Source organism: Nannobrachium achirus, assembly GCF_963921795.1.
Source record: "Nannobrachium achirus genome assembly, chromosome: 6".
NCBI classification, from domain to species: domain Eukaryota; kingdom Metazoa; phylum Chordata; class Actinopteri; order Myctophiformes; family Myctophidae; genus Nannobrachium; species Nannobrachium achirus.
The window spans coordinates 55,174,354-55,194,751 of NC_137815.1; the positions used below are offsets into that span (position 1 = coordinate 55,174,354).

Consider the following 20,398-nt stretch of genomic DNA (forward strand, 5'->3'; position numbering starts at 1 on the left):
AAATCTGAAGTCAATCACAGTCCCGTAACCATAAATGGTTCACCTGTAGACATAGTGGACAGTTTCAAATTCCTGGGTGTTCACATAACAAACTCACTCACATGGTCTCAAAACAGCGAAGGTATCCTTAAGAAAGCGCAGCAGCGATTGTACTTTCTGCGGCGCCTCAGGAGATTTGGCCTAAGCACCAAGGCTCTTGTTAATTTCTATCGCTGTACCATAGAAAGTGTATTGACAGGATGCATAACAGTGTGGTTTGGTAACGTGACTGCTCAAGACAGTAAACAGTTACAGAGAATTGTGAAGAGAGCTGCCAAAATCATTGGCACAGAATTACCACAGCTACACACAATCTATAACACACGCTGTAAGAAAAAGACAGAGAACATCTTAAAGGACAGCTGTCATCCCGCCCATTCCCTGTTCTATCTCCTCCCTTCAAAAAAAACGTTACCAGAGCATCAAATCTCACACCACCCGTTTCAGTAATAGTTTTTATGCTCAAGCAATCAGGTTGCTTAACGAAGAGATGGAAGCGAGACGTAGGTAGTCATGTGCAATATACGCAGTTTTTAAACTGTACACTGTCACACTGTATGGTTGTTTTGTTGTTTTTTGGGTTGTCCTGGGTGACCTGTTGTTGTCGTATTGTTTTGTGTGCAATAAGGCTGAGAGTGCTCTTGGCACAAGCATTTCATTGTTTGTCTGTACTTGTATGGATACGCATTTGACTAATAAACCGAACCGAACCGAACCTAATGGCCCAAACACCCCATGACCTGGAGGAACACTACTGATGATGCGTCCTAAATTAAAACCTAACACCAGCCCCCGCTTGCATCCATCATTCACCACCAAGACGACAAACACACACAAACACACACACGCATGTGCCTGCACAAAGGAAACCAACATCTTATCCTGTGTTTCTTAAACCAACAGTAAAAGAACAGTATTTACCTCTGAGATGTAGTGGCGTGGTAGTAAAAGTATTGAATATTAGAAATACACAAGTGAAATAGAAAATATCTCAAAGTTGAACTTCACCACTGCCTTCAGGCTCCCCAGAGGACGAACCGTAATGATTTGTGAGCCCATGGCCTTTCCTCCAGCATCACCCTTAAGCCAAACTCACACACATACAGTACACAGTACAAACATACCGTATCTACAAATCTAATGAGCAGATTGCCATGAAACTTGCAGAGTGGATTCATGCTCCCTAGTTTGACCCCATGATCCATTCTGTAGTTCCACCCTTAGACCAAAATATCTACTGGTAAATGGTGCATTTAGTGCCTTTATCCAAGGCGCTTTACAGAGATTGTGCATTACATTCACCCATTCACACATACTCATACACCGATGGCGGAGGAAACCATGCAAGGCACCAACCTGCTCATCGGGAGCAATTAGGGGTTCAGTGTCTTGCTCAAGGACCTTCGACACTAACTCTGGGGGAGCCCGGGATCGAACTGGGAACCCTTCGGGAACTCTCCGTGTTCTAAGACGGTCATTCTAGCCCTGAGCCACTGCACTACTGCACATTAGATAGTCAGGGAGATTCCAGAATTAACTTTAATTGGGAAAATCACGCTCTTTCGAACGACCATCATTTCGACCGGAGGGTTAGCGACTCCACGGAGGTTAGGGTTAGGGTGAGAGTTAGTCGGGTGTCGAAAAGATGACATGTAGTAACAGCGACACGATCCCCTTTAATTTCAGTGACCCAATGATCAAAACAAGACAAGACAAGAGAAGATTAGACACTTTCACCCCACCAGTTCAACCCCAAATATTAAAAGTGGCAAAATTCATATGGAGACTTACCCATTAACAAAGGAAAAACATAATACCGGTACGGACATGCACATGCTGTAACATGCAGCAGCATGCTCAAGCAGGGTACAAACTACAAACATTAACATTGGGATAGAACAGTATACATTATCACATGCACCTAATAATAAATGTTGAGAACAGATGCCGAGAACAATTAAGGTGAGTGAAAAGATTCTTTAAACACGTTTGAGGGAGGCGACAGATCTAAGTGAGCTTGGTACTGTAGGTCATTCCAATACGATGGGGTTTTGAATTTAAATGCACGTCGACCACATCCCTTTGAAATTTTGGGGACCTTAAAGAAAGGATGAGCGGTATTGCCTTAGGTTATATGGAGATGAATGAGGATAGTTAAAGAAAATACATTTTGAAAATAAGCTGCAGCCAGAGAATGTCTTCGAGATTTACGAGTTAGCCAATTGAGGGACTCAATTGAACAGTGATGGGTTCTGTAAGGGCATCTCAGGACAAATCTACATTGAGATTGTTATAGCTTACATTAAGAGGGTAGAGGTTTGTTTCCGAGGTATTCTGATATATAATGTCTGCATAATCTAGTATAGGTTGTAATAGCTGTGAAATTATTATTTTTCTAACCTGGAGGAGGGTGAAACAGTTAATGGAACGGTAAAGTATTTTCAGGCTGTAGTTTATTAACAACATATGGGTCTACAAAGAGAGCTGAGGATTGAGCCAAAGGCCCAGGCTTGTTTAAATATACAATATAAAATACATTATGTGTTGTGAGCTTGTAGATAAGCTATTTTTTAACAATGTTCGCCTGTTATTACATGTCCAGAACAGGGACGCTAGGGTTCCTGTGGTTAAAGTGCATTTGGAACGCTTTCACCATGATGAACCACACGCACACCACCGTTCATTTATTGCCAGTAACACACAGAATATATCCAAATGGAATGGGTGGACTGCAATGAAATTGTTGAGTGCACTCATAGTCCCTGAATAATAAACCCTTACGATTTGAGTGATGCCCTGACATCGCCTCTAGACTCTGCCCTGAGGCCACCATTTGCACAGATATTTCATAAGCGAATAAGGTAGACTGAACAATGAACATTGAACCCCACTGGTTTTGGTCTTTTCATGGTCTCACCTTTCATTTAGGAGTTATTTTCCACATTTTTTGCACATTAAAACCTGGAGGGACAGCGCTGCTTGCTGAAGTCGATTGTCAAATATATAGTTGCGGATTGCTTTTGTTAATGTTTATTTTCCTTAGTGTAGTTGCTTATTTGAGTCTTGCTTTCAAGATTATTAAAATAAAAAGCTGATGTAATAGGGCTAAAGTGGTAAAGAATGGTCGCTTCTTTTGGTCTTGTTTTCATAAACCAGTTTGCTTGTTTCACTCACAAAATCTGTCAAATGTGGCAACACGCTTTCAGCCCGTTAGCAAACAAACAAAAGCATTTAGCACTAGCTTTGCTTTGGAGCTGATCGATTATTATAGGAACTGAAAGTTGAGATTGATAATATGGTATTTAGTTAAAATGTGCAGCAGCAGTAGCAAACTAAGGGTCCATTCTACAACCCCCTCAATTCTGCGTCTCCTAGAAAAAGACGTCAAACGACTGAACATGGCCAGTTCTTCATCAGCGGGTCCCGACGGCTTTATCGACGGCAAGCGCCGCTTTCCACCGCCGAAGTCGGTGTGGTTAAGATCTGCCTTTAGGCCAAACTCACACACAAGCCATGAAATGTTCTCCCTGAGAGAGGGGGAAGTGATGGTCATTCCCTTCCCCACACAGAGTTTTCTGCCGGTCCAGGGAAACAAACTGGGAATCCTTCGGCCACAGTGTATTTCCATGGATGTAAATCTTTGCCAGATCAATGATAGGCTTGTGTGTAATAATTGCTCCACACATAAAGGCCCTTTCACCAACCCCACCTAAAGGTATGGGCACTGACGACACAGCGGAGAGGACACGCCCACAGCGCCCACAGCGTCCCCGGCGGGAATCGAACCCAGGACCTTCTAGATGTGAGGCGACAGCACTACCGACTGCACCACCGTGACCCCTGTTCTGTTCTGTTCTGTTCTGTTCCGCAAGTGTGCCCTGACCTGAGCCCCAGAGGCACCAAGTGCAAAAGCGAGGGAGCCGACAGGCCCCAAAAACCTTGCAATCCCTCTCGGAGGGCCCGGCACAGATGGCCGACGTGTCTGCTGGCATGTGATCTGAGAGCCCTCAGGGCCAACCTGGCACAGCCTGCGTCCAGGCCCGACCGTCGGAGTGGAACACAGGCTGAGCTAGCACACAGGGCAGGTTTGTCAAATGGTGACGGTCTGCCCAAGCATGGCCTCGACCCCCACCAAACCCAGTCGGCCACGCCGGAATGTCAGATGCGGAGCATGGAGGGGACAGTTGGTCTGGGCAGAGGGGGCAGAACATGGTCACGGACGACAGAAAGGAACAATGGAAAGTGGGGTAGGAGGCAGCGTTACATTCCAGTGTCTGTAAGTGCAATGGTGCCCAAGCTTTCTGTAGCAGAAGAATAAGGGTATTTTATTCACTGTTTAAAAAGAAAAATCTCTTTTTTTGCAGACCAGTTATTTTCGGTGTGCAACACCAGCACACAACTAAGCAAAATCACCCTTTAGAAAACGGTATACTGTACATCATTTGTTCTTCTCACCTGTACTGCATTTGTGAAAAGCGGCCTATTGTGCCTCTGCATGGAATCAGCGGTACATCACTACAGGTTGGCACTGGAAAACATTTAACAGCTGAAAGATGCACAAAAAAAGGCCCAATTGAAAATCTCAAAAGAGTTCCCGGCAGCCAAAAAATGCTGCCATGTGAAGAGGTCAGATGGGTTTATCTTCAAAGCATGTACATTTAGTCATTTAATCAATCGATTGTGTTCCGACTTGGAACAATGAAACTAACAGTTCCTATTGTTGGTGTTGTGTAATGCCTGAAAATAGCCATCGCAGTTTTCTTGGTTATTATCTGCTGTTAATGGAACAGGCACATATAGGCATTAATTTGGGACTATTCAAAAGAACATTAAGATAAGCCAAGTATCCCATTAACAGAACACCTTGAGCTACAGTACATAGCATCACAGCTGTACATGGTGTGTGTAAGAATACTGTAGTGACTATTGTATATAGCCAACACTCCTACCCCAGCTAGTTTATGGATTATATTGATTTTAGCAAGAGTTCGATTTTACTTCCTGTTTTTGCTGTCAGGCAGAAGAAAGCTTGTCCACAACTATTACTTTTCAGGAAATGGATGAACAGAACCTGTTCCAAAGGATCCAATGTAGATATTATTCAGTCACAAGCTCTTGTTAATAGTTTTCATTGGTTAAATCAGTGGTTCTCAATCTTTTCAGGTCACGACCCCCAAAATAATCATAATCTATTATTTCAACCTGGGACTCCCCCACCCTGACGAGCACTAAGAGTTGAGGCATTACATTTTGTATAACATTGTGAAAATAGCCGATCTACATGCTCACAACGCCTCGCGTTGTGAGGCGTTGTGAAGCATGTAGATCGTCTATTTTCATAATTTCTGCCTCTAATATTTGACAATTTGACAAATATTTAATTTGTCATTTTAGAGGTATTAAAAAGCACTTAAATGTTCACTTTAGAAATGTGCAGAAACCCTCTATACACTTGGTTTGTTTACTGTTGAGTGAGAAAACAATGTTGCACATTAAGCTAAACATCTGGGGACCCCCCCCCCCCCCCCCCCAAATTATTTGGGGACCCCCTGGGGGTCCCGACCCACTGGTTGAGAACCACTGGGTTAAATATAGCAAATAGCAATAATAGCAGTTATTTCTGCTATTTTTGTGCTACACTATTGAGCGATTAAGTATATGGCATTAATTTACAAAAAAAGAAAAAAGAAAAAAAAAAAAAAAGTTGAAATATGGAGAAAAAGGTTTCTTCTGACCAACAGTGATGATATGGTTGTAGTGTGAAAGTGTACATTGGTTTTCAGATGTATTGTCACCCATCTACAGTAATGAGTGTAAATGCTACACAATGTGTGAATCAATACCTTTGCTTTGACATGTACCTTTCAGCACCATGGACAGTGTGAGGGTCAGAGAGTAGAAGAGAGAAAAATAAGGGTATTTTATTCACTGTTTAAAAAAAGAAAATCTCTTTTTCAGCAATTATATTTCAGCGTTTTTCTTTTCTTACTGTCATGCACCGAAAATCCTTGTAGACCAGTTATTTTCGGTGTGCAACACCAGCACACAACTAAGAAAAATCACCCTTTAGGAAAACTGTACATTCAGTACATAATTTGTTCTTCTCACTTCTGTACTCTATTCGTGAAAAGCGGCAGTTCGACCGGCAGTCGCGGCATTTGGACCTGCGGCCGGTGCGATGGCCGCCGGTCCTACTGGCAGGACTGCCGGTCTAAATGCCGGTCGAACTGCCGGTCGTGTGGCGGTGCCTGCGGGCAGTTCTGCGGCAGGTGCCGGTGCCAGAGAATGCATTCGCTCTTTCTGCTATTCTGTCTTTGTTTCTGTCTAATAAAATAATATTGGTTCTAATTACCAACACATTATTTCTTATTATGGCTTTATTCTGTCTTATTCTGTCTTATTAGTGTACTGTAAATTAGGGTGGGACCGAAAATTGTTACTCGGATAACATGTTAATTTTGTAACTCTTGATAATCTGTTGGCAATACAACATATTAAATATGTTTTTGTCAAATTTTGACAAAAAAAGAAAATCTCAAAAGAGTTCCCGGCAACCAAAAGGCTGCCATGTGAAGTGGTCAGTTGGGTGGAACTTCAAAGCATGTGCATTTAATCAATCGATTGTGTTCCGACTTGGAACAATGAAACTAACATAGTATACTTTAAGTCAGGGGTCTTCAACAGGGGGTCCGGGACCCCTAGGGGGTCCTCAGAGTTACTACAAGGGGTCCTCCAAATCTTCCAATCCTTTTCATATAAACTTGAACCCTAGTGTCCATATTCTGAGAACTGTAGCCAAAAATAGTAGATCTACAAGCTCACAACGCCTCGCACTGCGAGGCTATTTTCGGCAAAGAGGTTTGGTGTAGAGGGGGAAAAAGAGCAGACTAAGTACAGAGTAAGAGGTCAAGTTTATTAGGTAATGACAGCTCAAGTGGTTAAATATCTGAAAACACACATTGACATGAATCCAAAATACACAGATGATTGTGCTGTCAAACTAGATGGAATCTATGAAAAGGTTATGGGGGTCCCTGCTTCATCTCTCTCTCAACTAAGGGGTCCTTGGCCTGACAACGTTGAAGACCCCTGCTTTAAGTTCCTATTGTTGGTGTTGTATAATGCCTAAGAATAGCCATCACAGTTTCCTTGGTTATTATCTACCGTTAATGGAACAGGCATTTGGGACTATTCACAAGAACATTAAGATAAGCTAAGTATCCCATTAACAGAACACCTTGAGCTATACAGTACATAGCATCACAGCTGTACATGATGTGTGTAAGCATCTCTTATTAATAGTTTTCATTGGTTAAATATAGCAAATAGCAAAATAGCACGTGTCACATCGTGACACGCTGCAAGCTTCTATATCGTCTATTTCTGCTACTTTTGTGCAACACTATTGAGCATGGCATTAATTTACTACTACTACAACAAGTTGAAATATGGAGATAAAAGGTTTCTTCTGACCGACAGCGATGATATGGTTGCAGCGGGGGCTCCAGAGAATTGTGACTGGGGGGGCTATGGGGGAGCTGGCTTTTTTTAGAGCGGGGGCTAATTAATTTAGGCAACAAACAACAATGAATAGTACTAATATGACACACGTGATTCACTCGCACCTCGTTTATGGATAACTGAACATATCAGATCATTGGCAGTTTCCAGCTCCAAATCTGAGGACTGTAGGTGATCGGATAGGGGTTTTGTGAGGCTGAAGAATGCTTTCCAGCATAAAAAGTATGATTTCGTCAGTCAATTGTCTTTCACATATTCATATACATTTTATTTTTTTATTCCTTAAATATTTTTCATCAGTATTGGGTTTGTGGGGTGGGGGGGCTTAGGGGGTGCTAAGCCTTCATCAGGGGGGCTAAAGCCTCCTCTAGCCCCCCCTGGAGCCGCCACTGTATGGTTGTAGTGTGAAAGTGTACATTGGTTTTCAGATGTATTGTCACCCACCTACAGTAAGCTGTATACTGTATGCTACACACTGTGTGAATCAATAACTGACCTTTGCTCTGACATGTACCTTTCAGCACCATGGACAGCGAGGGTCAGTGAGAGTAGAACAGAGAAAAATAAGGGTATTCTATTCACTGTTTGCAATTATATTTCAGCGTTTTTCTTTTCTTTACTTTTTTTTAACACTGTCACGCACCGAAAATCATTGTAGACCAGTTATTTTTTGTGTGCACTGCAACACTAGCCTCGCAACAGCCAGACTCTCCAAAAGGAGAGTCTGGGAGTTCTCCATAGACGATGCATTACGCGATGACATAGTTACTCACTTTGACTGACAGGTCCATTCAGTAGTCATCAGCGCATCAAAACATCGTCGGGAGAACATCAAATACGTCTTTTCCAGACAGAAATTCCAAAGGTGCAAACTGTTCGCTTAATGCAGCTTTTATTTGCGATGTGTGAACTCGCATCGGACATGGGGTCCGCCATGTTTGTTGTCAAAATGCGAGAGCTGTAGCAGCCGCTCGACCAATCAGGAGCGGTGTGAGGCGGGTTAGCTCGAAATGCAGCCTTTTGATTGGAAATTGAGAACCAAATTCTAATAAAGAGACTCGATGGGAGGGACACCAGACCGAGAAAGGAAGCACATTGGTGATGACGTAACTCGGGATGGCTTGCGAGGCTACTGCAACACCAGCACACAACTAAAATCACCCTTTAGAAAAACTGTACATACAGTACATCATTTGTTCTTCTCACCTCTGTACTGCATTTGTGAAAAGCGGCCAATGGTGCCTCTAGAATCAATGTACAGCACTACAGGTTGGCACTGGAAAACATTAAACAGCTGAAAAATGCTACAAATACTGGAGGGTTGTATAATTAGGTGTTTCTGTGTGTACCAGCAGGACGTTACTGTGCTGGCACACAGCAACACCCAAATGAAACGCACCCCCAACTTATGTTATTACCTTCTGCTTTGTTTACCTGTCAGAATGCTGTGAAAAATTATCCCAGAGGAGGGTCAGATCATGTTTATTTTCCTGCTCACTCGGCAGAGAATGGAAAAGCCCTGAGCTACTGTATGAATATCAAGTTTCTCGATGCGATTACTCCCAGCTCTGCTCCAAGTTAACTGTGGTTTGGCCTACTGGGAGATCAATGTACTTTGTCACAGTTACTGTAGCTACACCAATGTTGCGTTCAACATGTTCCTATAGCAGTGGTGGACAGTAAAGCCCCTATCAGAGTCCAGGGTGAATTTTAGGTGGAAAGCTTTCCACCTCAAGTCAGAATATAAGTGGAGGCCATCATAGTCAGTCACGGTGAAGTCCTATTCACTGTGACTGACTGGTCCAGGTCGACCAATCAGTGAACGGGGTGAAGAGCCTATCTGTCTGAAAGTAAAAACAGAGATGTGCTCTTCACCGCGAGGAATGACGTAACGTTGTAGTTTTATGACTCAAAAAGACTACACCGCGGTGGATAGCTCTTCACCGCGGTACCGACTCTGATAGGGGCTTAACAAAGTACATTTAGCCTAAGTCTCCGGTGAGCAATCAGGAGCTCACTGGAGACGTAGGTGAAAGAAGTTTAAAAGTCAAAGGTGCTCCTGGATCAGACGGGATAAAGCATCAGATCAAAATCTTCTAAAATGTATTTTAACCCTGATGAAGACCTACTGTATAGTACTGTAGGTCAAAACATGTTGGCTTTGGCCTTATATTAAAGGAGTAGTTCAGTAGTTCGCAAAATGACTTTTTTTCCATTGATTACTCACGCCATGGAGACTTTAGTTCAATAATATTTTTTTGTATTTGTCGCATTCCTAATACAGAAATGTGATTATAGTAAATTTACCCCCATGCATTGATTCCGGATTGAGACCCAAATGCATTTCCTTTTTACACTGAGTGCCTGGGATCCTCTGTTGTTGTTTTTTTTTTTTTTTTTTTCAGTTTTTTTTATCTGATACACTCTACTTGAGTGCAGTACTTGTGGCACTGGATAACTATAAGTAGCAAATTGTACTTTTGAATTTGTAATTGAGTAATATTTGACCAGGAGTATCTACATTATACAGTACTTTGACTCAGGTACTTTACTAAGTTGTCCACCACTGCTCAATAGAAGCAGGAAGGTGGGACAGGGGCCAGTCTATTACTACCAAAGGTCCTGATTCAGTCTGGAGTAGAGCAAACTCCAGCCATCTCTCTCTCTTGGGAGGCTAGTCCATATCTGCTCACTCCCTGGCAACGCTTTATAGGTAGCTAGGGAGCTCAGAAAGCCGCTAATAACACGCACGGACACACAGATGCGCGCACGCGCGCACACACACACACACACACACACACACACACACACACACACACACACACACACACACACACACACACACACACACACACACACACACACACACACACACACACACACACACACACACACACACACCTATTTTTGTTATCCGCTTTTCTCTCATCTCTCTGTAGTTCACTCTTTCTCTCTCTTTTTTTGGTTCCGATGATTTGATTCTCTTGCGGTTTTCTCTCTCTCTCTCCTTCTCTGTGTAACAGCATGAAAAAGTATAAAATCCCACCTTTCTACAGCTTGGGAGATTAAAGACATACTCTACCAGGCGACTTGACAGTGACTGAAACTGGTGTTGAATCTCTGTGCGTGCGTGCATGCTTTTGTCAAAAATTAGGGCTAATGGCTGAAGTCAAGCATAGCAGTGTTTCTAGAAAAATGTTTATTTTCATTCATTTGAAGGAATAAAGCACATTTTAATTAAGTAATTTGAGGGGGCTCCAAGATTTCCCTTGCAAAATGTGTTAAGATTCAGTATAACCACTTAGATCAACGAGCTCACAACGTGTTGCAATGTAACATGTTGTGAGCTATTTTCAAAACAATCTTGGAAGAAATCTTGGCACAAAATATTTACAGATAATGGTCCATGGCCAAATACATTACATACTGTAGGCAAATTAATTTGGGGGTCCTTGAGCTGAAAACATTTGAGAAGCGCTGTGCTAGCCAATGTACAATCCCTGGACAACAAGCTGTGCAAGCTGAGAGCAAAGATCTCCTTCCAGCAATGAACATTGTAACATCATCTGCCTTTCAGAGACGTGGTGGTGGAAGAGATACCAGACCACTCCATTGTACCCCCAGGGTTCTCCCAAACAAATGGATTTAGTGGTTTGATAAGAGCAGTCTTAAATTTAGCATGACTAACACCAAGGATATTTGTCTGGGAGGCAAAACCACCAAGCTACACCCCTTGTTAAACCCCCTGTGGATTAATTGATTAGATTATATTTTTTTTTCTTCCCTTTTTTAAGGTTGAAGCTCTGTATTATGATAGTAATCATTGCAATGTTCACTAACAGGGGTCTTTCCATCTCTCCATCTTTTTAGTGAACAGAAAAATAACATTGGTATCCCGACCTGAAAATGTATTTTCTGTTTCCTAGAAAGATGGAGACACATATTGTGCCCATACTGTATGGAGATGTCTGTTTCTGTCTGTCTACCTGGGTCCCTTGTATGCCCACATATGGAGATCTCTTTATCTGTCAGCTCTTGTCCCTTTGATGCCCATATATGGAGATCCTTGATGTCATCAGTATATGCCCATACCAATGTTTCTGGTTGACATTGGCACATTTCACTCAGGTTGTAGCAGTAATGTAGTTTCAAATGCACTACATTGCAGGTGCTTTTTGAGAGTGAAAAAATAAGAAGACACGTGTGAGATGCGTGATCTGGGCAGCTTGCCCCAGGAAATGTGCCAATCTCAACCCAAAACAACAGTATATGCGTGATCTGGGCAGCTTGCCCCAGGAAATGTGCCAATCTCAACCCAAAACAACGGTATATTGGCATGCCTGCACACACGGTCATATTGTTGGATCTGTGTCTCTGGGTAACCGGATTTCTGTAAATGTTAGTCTTTGTCCCTTTTATGCCCATATATGGATTTCACTGATGTCATCAGTATATGCACATATATGGGCATGCCCCCTTTTGTGCCCATAATATGGAGTTGACTGTTGGCTCCTGATGCCATGACAACACATTGATGTTAGACAACACACTCCATATTTGGGCGTAGCTGCATTGGGATCTATAGTTATGGCTGAGTCATAATGACATGAGTGTAACAATGTAGTCTGCCGGTCCGCCGGCCCTCCCTCAAGCCAATATTTAAAATTGGCTTAAGGGAGGGAGGGCCGGCGGGCTTAAAATACAATGAAATATTGTATTTTGAGCGGTACTATCCGCTCCTACGTCTAGCTTTGTGTGTAGTTCCCTACAGTATGTCCCTATGTCCGTAGTAAGAGACTAACGTCATAGAAAGTACGCAGAGACCGACATCACCACAGCTGATGTCTGGGACAGAACGGCCCATACAAGAGATATGCACGTCTGTCGTGTTTGATAGCACTGTTGGTATTGTGATTTTTTTAAAGGCTTTGCTTTAGTTTTTAATAGTTTTAGTCTTAGTTTAAGTTTCTATTGCGGCCGTAGGTCGTAGTTTACTATCAGAACCGCCACAGCTTGACCGTATTCGTCCGTACGTGTAACACCTGACACTGTGGTTCCCCGATACTCACAGCAGGGATCTCCATATATGGGCATAAACAAGTGACATCACAGTGATGTCAGATACTCAGAGCAGGGATCTCCATATATGGGCATAAAGGGATTGTAGCCTATCCCAGATGATGCCCTGTTAGGAAAACCACACTAACATAATCTATAAATGGCCAAGACAGATAGATGGTGGGCGTCTTACTGGTATTATTATTGATATATGGATTAGTCAGGCCCCAGGGCAAGATTCAACCAGGAAGAAAAAGTGTAGTTTTCTTTCCTCGTTACTTTTATTTAAATATAATAACCCTGCTTCCCACCGGTATTTCTCAGGGCATGTGGAGGCTGCATGCATAATATACAAGAAGGCCCAATAGTGACTTTTTCTGTTGCAAAAACTGAAGAGGGTTCGATGTCAAAACAGAGATCCTTTAATTGAAAGTGTACTAACCTTCCAGATTGTGTCCTGGTTTGGTCACTTGTATTATGAGTAGTAAAGCTCTCCAGAGTGAACAACCCGGGAACGCAAATCAGAGGCTGCACACAGACCCAGCTCTCAAAGCCATTGTGCAAAATAAGTAAACAAAATCCTATCTGACACATCCGATCCCCTTCATTTGTTTTTGAGAATCTGCCATCGGGACATTGATTATGATTCTACTATGCTACTGTCCCTTCCACCTTCAATAATTCGACAGTCATCCACTGCTAGTCTGATGACATCGCGTCGGAGCATGTCAAAAAATGAACCAGGGCGAATTTTGAGGTTGGAAGCCGCCACCGAACGCAACGTCGGCAATGGAGCACCCTTCATTGATTAAAAAGGGAACATTCCCTGCGTTGACGAGAAGTAGTCGTATCAGTTTGTTTTGGGAGCTTGTCAAAGAAGGTTGTTTTGGTCTGTTTTGTGTATGAGTGTGTGGGTGTGTGCATGCGTGCATTTGCTTTTGTCTGTAATTCCATTCGTGCCACATTGCTATCAGTGAAGTAAAGAACCTTACTGTACAGTCAATCCAGAGTGATAACACCTCACAGGGCTCAGAGTCAACGTTACTCCACAATACAAAGGATTAGATATTTTACACACACATACAGTACCCAAATACAAGCGCACACACACACACACACACACACACACACACACACACACACACACACACACACACACACACACACACACACACACACACACACACACACACACACACACACACACACACACACACACACACACACACACACACACACACACAGGTATACTGCACTGTACATTGCATGCATGCTAAATCAACACTCACAAATACACAATTTAATTATCCACACCGGATTGGGCAAATGCATGCACACAAATGCATGTTCACCTACAGTCCATTTACACACAAACTTGCACTTACGGTACATGAACAAAAGAACATGTAAACACATAGATAAATGCACAGACTTATGCATGTGCAATAATACACACACATTAACACATATGCAGTAACACATGTGAAACAATACCACGCACAGGCAGCAGCTGAGCCTTAAGGCCGCCATTCTCCAGATGAGGATTTGACTTTATCTTTTAATTCTCACTCATATAGGCGGTGTGAGACGCGGCTGAATATAAGCGGGGGAGAATGGTGCCCAGAAGGTCCATTCATACGACCATAGGTTGCTCCTCAAACATGTTAGAGAAATCATTTCCCATTTCACAGTGGCGTGGATTTGCCGTGTGAAAGAATGAGCTTATAGGGAGCGAGGAGATTATCGTGTTATTGCCATAATCATTGGGCGAGGTGAGAGAAATCCTCCGTTACAATCCTCCCGTGACACAAATATGCTCACATGGCCCAAATCAGAGAGGGCAAGTGCTTAATGTTCCATGCCTTATCGTGCATTATAGAGTGGCAGGACAGTGTCTGCCGCCGCAACTCACCCCCCCCCCCCCCCCCCCCCCCCTCCCCTTTCCGGCAAACTTCCAACTGAAGGGAGGGGGTGTGAGAGGAGAGGAGAGCCTCCCTGTCATAAAAATACAAATCTCCACTGAGTTAACAATGTTTGTTCTGGTTACTTACAAGTACAAGAGCGCGTATAGGGAGCCACTGCAACCGTCTCATCCACAGAAAGAAAGAAAGAAAAAAGAAAGAAAAAAGAAAGAAAGAAAGAAAGAAAGAAAGAAAGAAAGATCCCCTCCCCAGAATGATATCTACTTTATTTATTTGTTTTTTCAATATATATATATATATATATATATATATATATATATATATATTATATATATATATATATATATATATATATATATATATATATATATATAAGATATATTTTTTTACATCAGTAAAGGAAACCCCCAGGCGCGGGGATCTACTTTAAATAGCTCCACCGGTGGTTTCAGATGCTTGCAGCGAGCCACGGCCCCCTCCTTCTTCGCGTATGTGTTTGTTGTGTTTGGATACAGAGGGGCTGGTTTTAAGCCATGAATAAAGCATGACTTCTATGCGACTGTGCAGCCAGCTGGCGGGATTCACAGGGCTGACAGAGGGGTCACCGTGCTGCGGCATGCAGCACATGATGTGGATTTATTGGGTATATACATGATCACCAGCTGTCAGGTGGAAACCTCTCACCTCCAAAATGGTTACTTTTTAGAAGAGAAAAAAAAGAACCTGTCTTCCAATGGATCCCATGTAGTTATCGTCGTTGTCAGGTGGAAACCTTGTATGTCCAAAACCATTTGTTTTGTATTTATCGTTTAAAAAATGATCTAAACTAGTGAAAATAGCGGATCTACAAGCACACAACGCCTCGTGCTAGTTTTGTGCAATAGTCTAGTCTCTAGTGTGATGAACCAGGGCTTTACTTTACGGAAAAACGTACAAATTTGAAACTTAGAGATACAAGGTTTCTGCCCGACAGTCACAAGATTGGTTAAATATTTATAAAACCCACTGACAGACTTTCACTTTAAAACATTTTCCAAAATAGCACAATGTGACGTGTGTGTACGTTTGTAAATCGGATATTTTTGGCAACTTTTGTGTAGTACGACAAAGTAGAGCATTCATTTAATAAACCAATTACATTTTAAATAGGGAGATACAAGGTTTCTGCCCGACGTACAGGCAGCAACTATGTGTCTATATGTACGGATATGCTAGTAAAGTACATAAGGGGCACGGTGGCGCAGTGGTTAGCGCTTCGCCTCACAGCTAAAAGGTCCTGGGTTTGATTCCAGCCGGGGGACGCTGTGGGTGCTGAGGGCGTGTTCCTCCCTCCGCGTCATCAGCGCCCACACCCTAGGTGGGGTTGGCGATAGGGCCTTTCTGTGTGGAGTTTGCATGTTCTCCCCGCGTCTCCTAGGGTTGATACCCTCGCAAAAACATGCAGTAATCGTGGCCTCAATAATGCCTCCCCCTGGCCAGCCGGGGCGCCTGATGGAGGGGAAAGGAACTGGTTGGAATAACGTGTTCCTTCCACATGCTACGTCCATCCCAGGTGAAAAGAAACAACTTAGACTACCCATGCATTAAGGGAAGCATGAGGTTTGTCCGTTGTCTCCCCTGACGCGGCAGAGGGAGAGCAGAGCCCAGGATTACATAGGCAATTGGCACTGGGTGAAAATGGGTTACAAAATCGTGGGATAAAAATTATTTAAAAAAAAAAGAAATGTATGCACACACCAGTGCCTACACAAAATAAATAAATGCAAGACAAATCGACCTACAGACAGTCAGACCCGGGCTGAGGGTGAGATGTGCACACTTGCACACACAAACAAATAGAATGTAAACAGAAACATGCAGAGAACCATGTGTAACGGAGGTGATCCGAACCTCCCCACCCGGCTTCGAACCCGGGTCTCCCACGTGAAAGTCCAATATCTTAACCATCACTCCAAAGGGATATCCCTATGGAACGAGAGCAGATACTAGACTTTTGAGGCTTCAGGCTGGGGCTGCGACTCTCTCCGCCACACTCACCCCCCTTTGACCTCCTCCTACGGGGAAGCCCGAATCCGGGTCACGGCACCAATGTAACGGAGGTGATCCGGACCTCTCCACCCGGCTTCGAACCCGGGTCTCCCGCGTGAAAGTCCAATATCTTAACCATCACTCCAAAGGATATATCCCTATGGAACGAGAGCACATACTAGACTTTTGAGGCTTCAGGCTGGGGCTGCGACTCTCTCCGCCACACATGTATGCACACACACACACACTCATGTGTCTGGGACAAACACACACACATACAGTACAGTAGCCTACAAACATAAATATATGAAGACTTTAGCAAAGACAGGGAACCCTGGGTGTCCCCAGCAAAATGAGTTAAGATAGCATAAAAATCAGTTTAACCACTTTAAGCCTATTTTATTTTAAATATAGCCAACACATGTGACGTGTTGAGTTGTGTATATCTGCTATTCTGTTAGATTTTGAAAACATAAGAATAGTTTTGAATTCTTTCAACAACCACTCTCCAATGCAAAATATAATGGAACCAAAGTACAGTATGACTGATCATTTTAATTGTAACGTGTAATGTACCTTTATGTCCACAGTTCTTTTCTGCATGAGCAGGCGTCAATCATTGCTAACAGTGTATGTTTCTTTCTGCCTTTTTACCAAAACATCTAAGTAACCCCAGATTAGTTTCATTTCCCGACTTAAAGGTGTGTGTACTTCCTTCAGTCAGTGATGCACACATACACTCACTCACATAAATCGTCGTTGTCGGGTGGAAACCTTGTAGGTCCAAAGCTGTTACTTTTCAGAAAATAAAAAAATAACCTCTTTTTTAAACCAATGCATCCAATATAGTATTACTTAGTCACAAGATCTTGTTAATACTTTTCATTTATTCAATATCTATAAAACACGAGTAATTAAACCTATTGCACATTGTGACAAGTGTAATTAAGTTAAAGTGAAAGAAAGCTTGTAGATCTGTGACGAAGTAATGCATTAATGTCCAGAGAGAGAAAAAAAAACATACAAAGTTGAAATACGGAGATACAAGGTTTCCCCCACTCAACAGTGTCGATATGCACAGTGTGTTGTGTGTTTTAGAGCAACCTTCTCCCGCTGTGAAGTGCTGTTCAGCTCAAGAGCTTGTTAAGTATCCCCACTAATCTGGGTGTCACTTCCAACCAAGTCTTTAATCATGGTTTGGCAGATCAATACACTCCATACCGCTTGTCACATCTCACTGAAGCCCACAACAAGGAAGACGCCTGCTCTATCAGGCTTACATTGGCTCCATAATAGTAGTCTCTCTCGAGTCAGACTGGAACACATTTTAAATGCTTCCGTCATACAGTCCGTGCAAATGTGCTGAAAATGAGCCAAAAGAGTAAAGAAGATGTCCCACCGAAATGACGAACAGATGACAGCTTTCTTTCTCTGGCTTCTGGAGGTGTATTTCCAGACTCTATACAGCAGTCGGAGATTGTGGAATAGTTGTCTGTCCAATGCAAAATATAATATAGCTGTGAGCATGTGTCTGTGGTTGTGTGCGGGTCACCCAAGCATGTTACCTATATACTGTACAGGTATGTGCAGGTATGAGTAAGCATGTGCCGCATGGGAGTATATCATTGCTGGCCTTCAGAAACCTCATACAGCATCTCCATATTACAACTTTTTATGTAAATGAATGCCCTACTTTGGCTATTTTTGCCACTTTTGTATGACACCATATTATGACAATCTACAAGCTTATAGACCTTCTTTTTTGTGTGTGTGAAAGTGGTTAAGTCTGCCTGTGGGTTTTATACATATTGGACCAATGAAAAGTATTAAGTATTATACCTTGTGAATTAATAATAACTACATTGGATACACTGGAAGAGAGGTTCTGTTCTCCATTTTCTAAAAAGTAACCGTTTTGGACAAACAAAATTTCCATCTGACAGCGTCGATATGGGGGTTACATTATGTGACTGAACGCAATATGACTGGAGTCAGAACAACATGTTTTGGAACTACATAGTGCCCTTTCAACTCTTCAGTATTTACTGCTTTTACTGCAAATGCATTTTTTTTCACCGGTTTATTCCCTGTTTTGCGACCGTACAGTAGGTCGCATTTACTACCAAAACCTCCACCGGCTGTCCGTGGGTGAGTCAGTCCGTCCGTCACACTTTTGCCCTGCTCATATCTCCACAACCGTTGCCCCCATCCATGCCAAATTTTGCACACACACTCCTTGACTGCCAAACTACAACCTCCAAGGACTCCCGGAGCCCCAGGGACCCCCAGGTCCCTGGGGGACCCCCAGATGTAAAAAATGACCAAATGTGGTCACACGTCACACGTCACACTTTTTCCCTGCTCATATCTCCGCAACCGTTGACCCGATCCATGCCAGATTTTGCACACACACTCCTTGCCTGCCAAACTACAACCTCCAAGGACCCCCCGAGCCCCAGGGACCCCCAGGTCCCTGGGGGACCCCCATATGTAAAAAATGACCAAATGTGCAAAAATGACCAAATGACCACCCCAACGGGGCTGCTCACGGGGAATTCCTGGGGACCACCCACTCCTGGTGCTCCAGAACGGATGCAAAAGTGGTGGCGCCCCCAGTGGAGGACCCCCTCCACTGCAGCTCACATAAAATGCCCTAACTCGGCCTAGGAGCGTCCGGGAGAGCCGGGGCCGGTACCTATTCGTCCACCTACGGTCGCTTATCTCCCGATTAGGGAGTCTTACTGGTTTTATGGAGAATGGAGCTTATTTTACTAGCAAACTAGCAAAAATAGCTGATCTACCATCTAAAGATTCTGCAAATCCCAAATTGAAATGGCACATCATCTATACAGCTTATAGAACCTGAAATGGATTTTCACAATTTCACAGCTCAAAATACATCTTTGGATTATCTGATAAAAGCCATTTTAAAGGTAAAACTCTATAATAAAGACAAATTAAAATCTCATCTGACACTGATACCTGGTAAAGGAAAGTTACCCAAAGTAGATGTGCAATTTTATGGTGAAAACTGAAAATTCCATTTCCACCAATAGAGGATAGTGTTAGTTCTAGTAGGATATCACTGCTGTCGGGCAGAAACCCCATACATATTTAAACTTTTTAGTTTTTTCATAAATGAATGCCTTACTTCGGCGTACAACTTACACGAGTATATGGCGCAAAAGACGTGAACATAGCAGATCTACAAGCTCACAACATGTCACGTTGTGAGCTTGTAGATCTGCTATTTCATTGGAACACAGGTTTTCTTTCCATTTCCTCAAAAGTACCGGTTTTGGAAATACAAGCTTTCCACTCCACAGAGACAATATGATAGACAAGCCTTGCCTCACCCACTAACGCTCAGCTAATTCTTGCCTGGAAAATGCTGGGTGACCTTCAAATACTCCCCCTAGTGTGGCCCTTACGAGTATCCTCGTAGCAGGGTTTCTAGAATATTGCAATGTTGCAAAAAAATACAACCAGGACGTTCCCCATTAGTCCAACAAACTGAAATGTTCCCTGACACATTGACTGGCACCAAATCTTCCTGGGCGGAAATCTGCCAGGCACAAAGGAACGGAAACATAGAGCTGAAAACGGCTAACGACCACTGTAAATGTCGCACACCAAAAAGGGTGAGGCCCATCAGCAACACCTATCTCAGCCAAGACAGGTGGTTGTTGTGGCTGAAATTGCAGCATTTTGTTCACGTTTATCAGCAAATCTATTATATTTCCCATTTTTCCACATTATTAGTGACACATGCAAACACACATAGAGTATACTATACTGTAGGTGCAGTGTACACACTCAAACAGCCACAC

The 20,398-nt window shown here is 43.0% G+C and overlaps 1 protein-coding gene across 1 annotated transcript in view; it reads right to left on the bottom strand.

Moving 5' to 3' along the window:
• magi3b (membrane associated guanylate kinase, WW and PDZ domain containing 3b) overlaps positions 1–20,398 on the bottom strand; it is a gene marked incomplete at both ends in the record, with an annotated part of 266,704 nt that overhangs the window by 79,805 nt on the left and 166,501 nt on the right. The gene's annotated exons all lie outside the window — the stretch shown is intronic.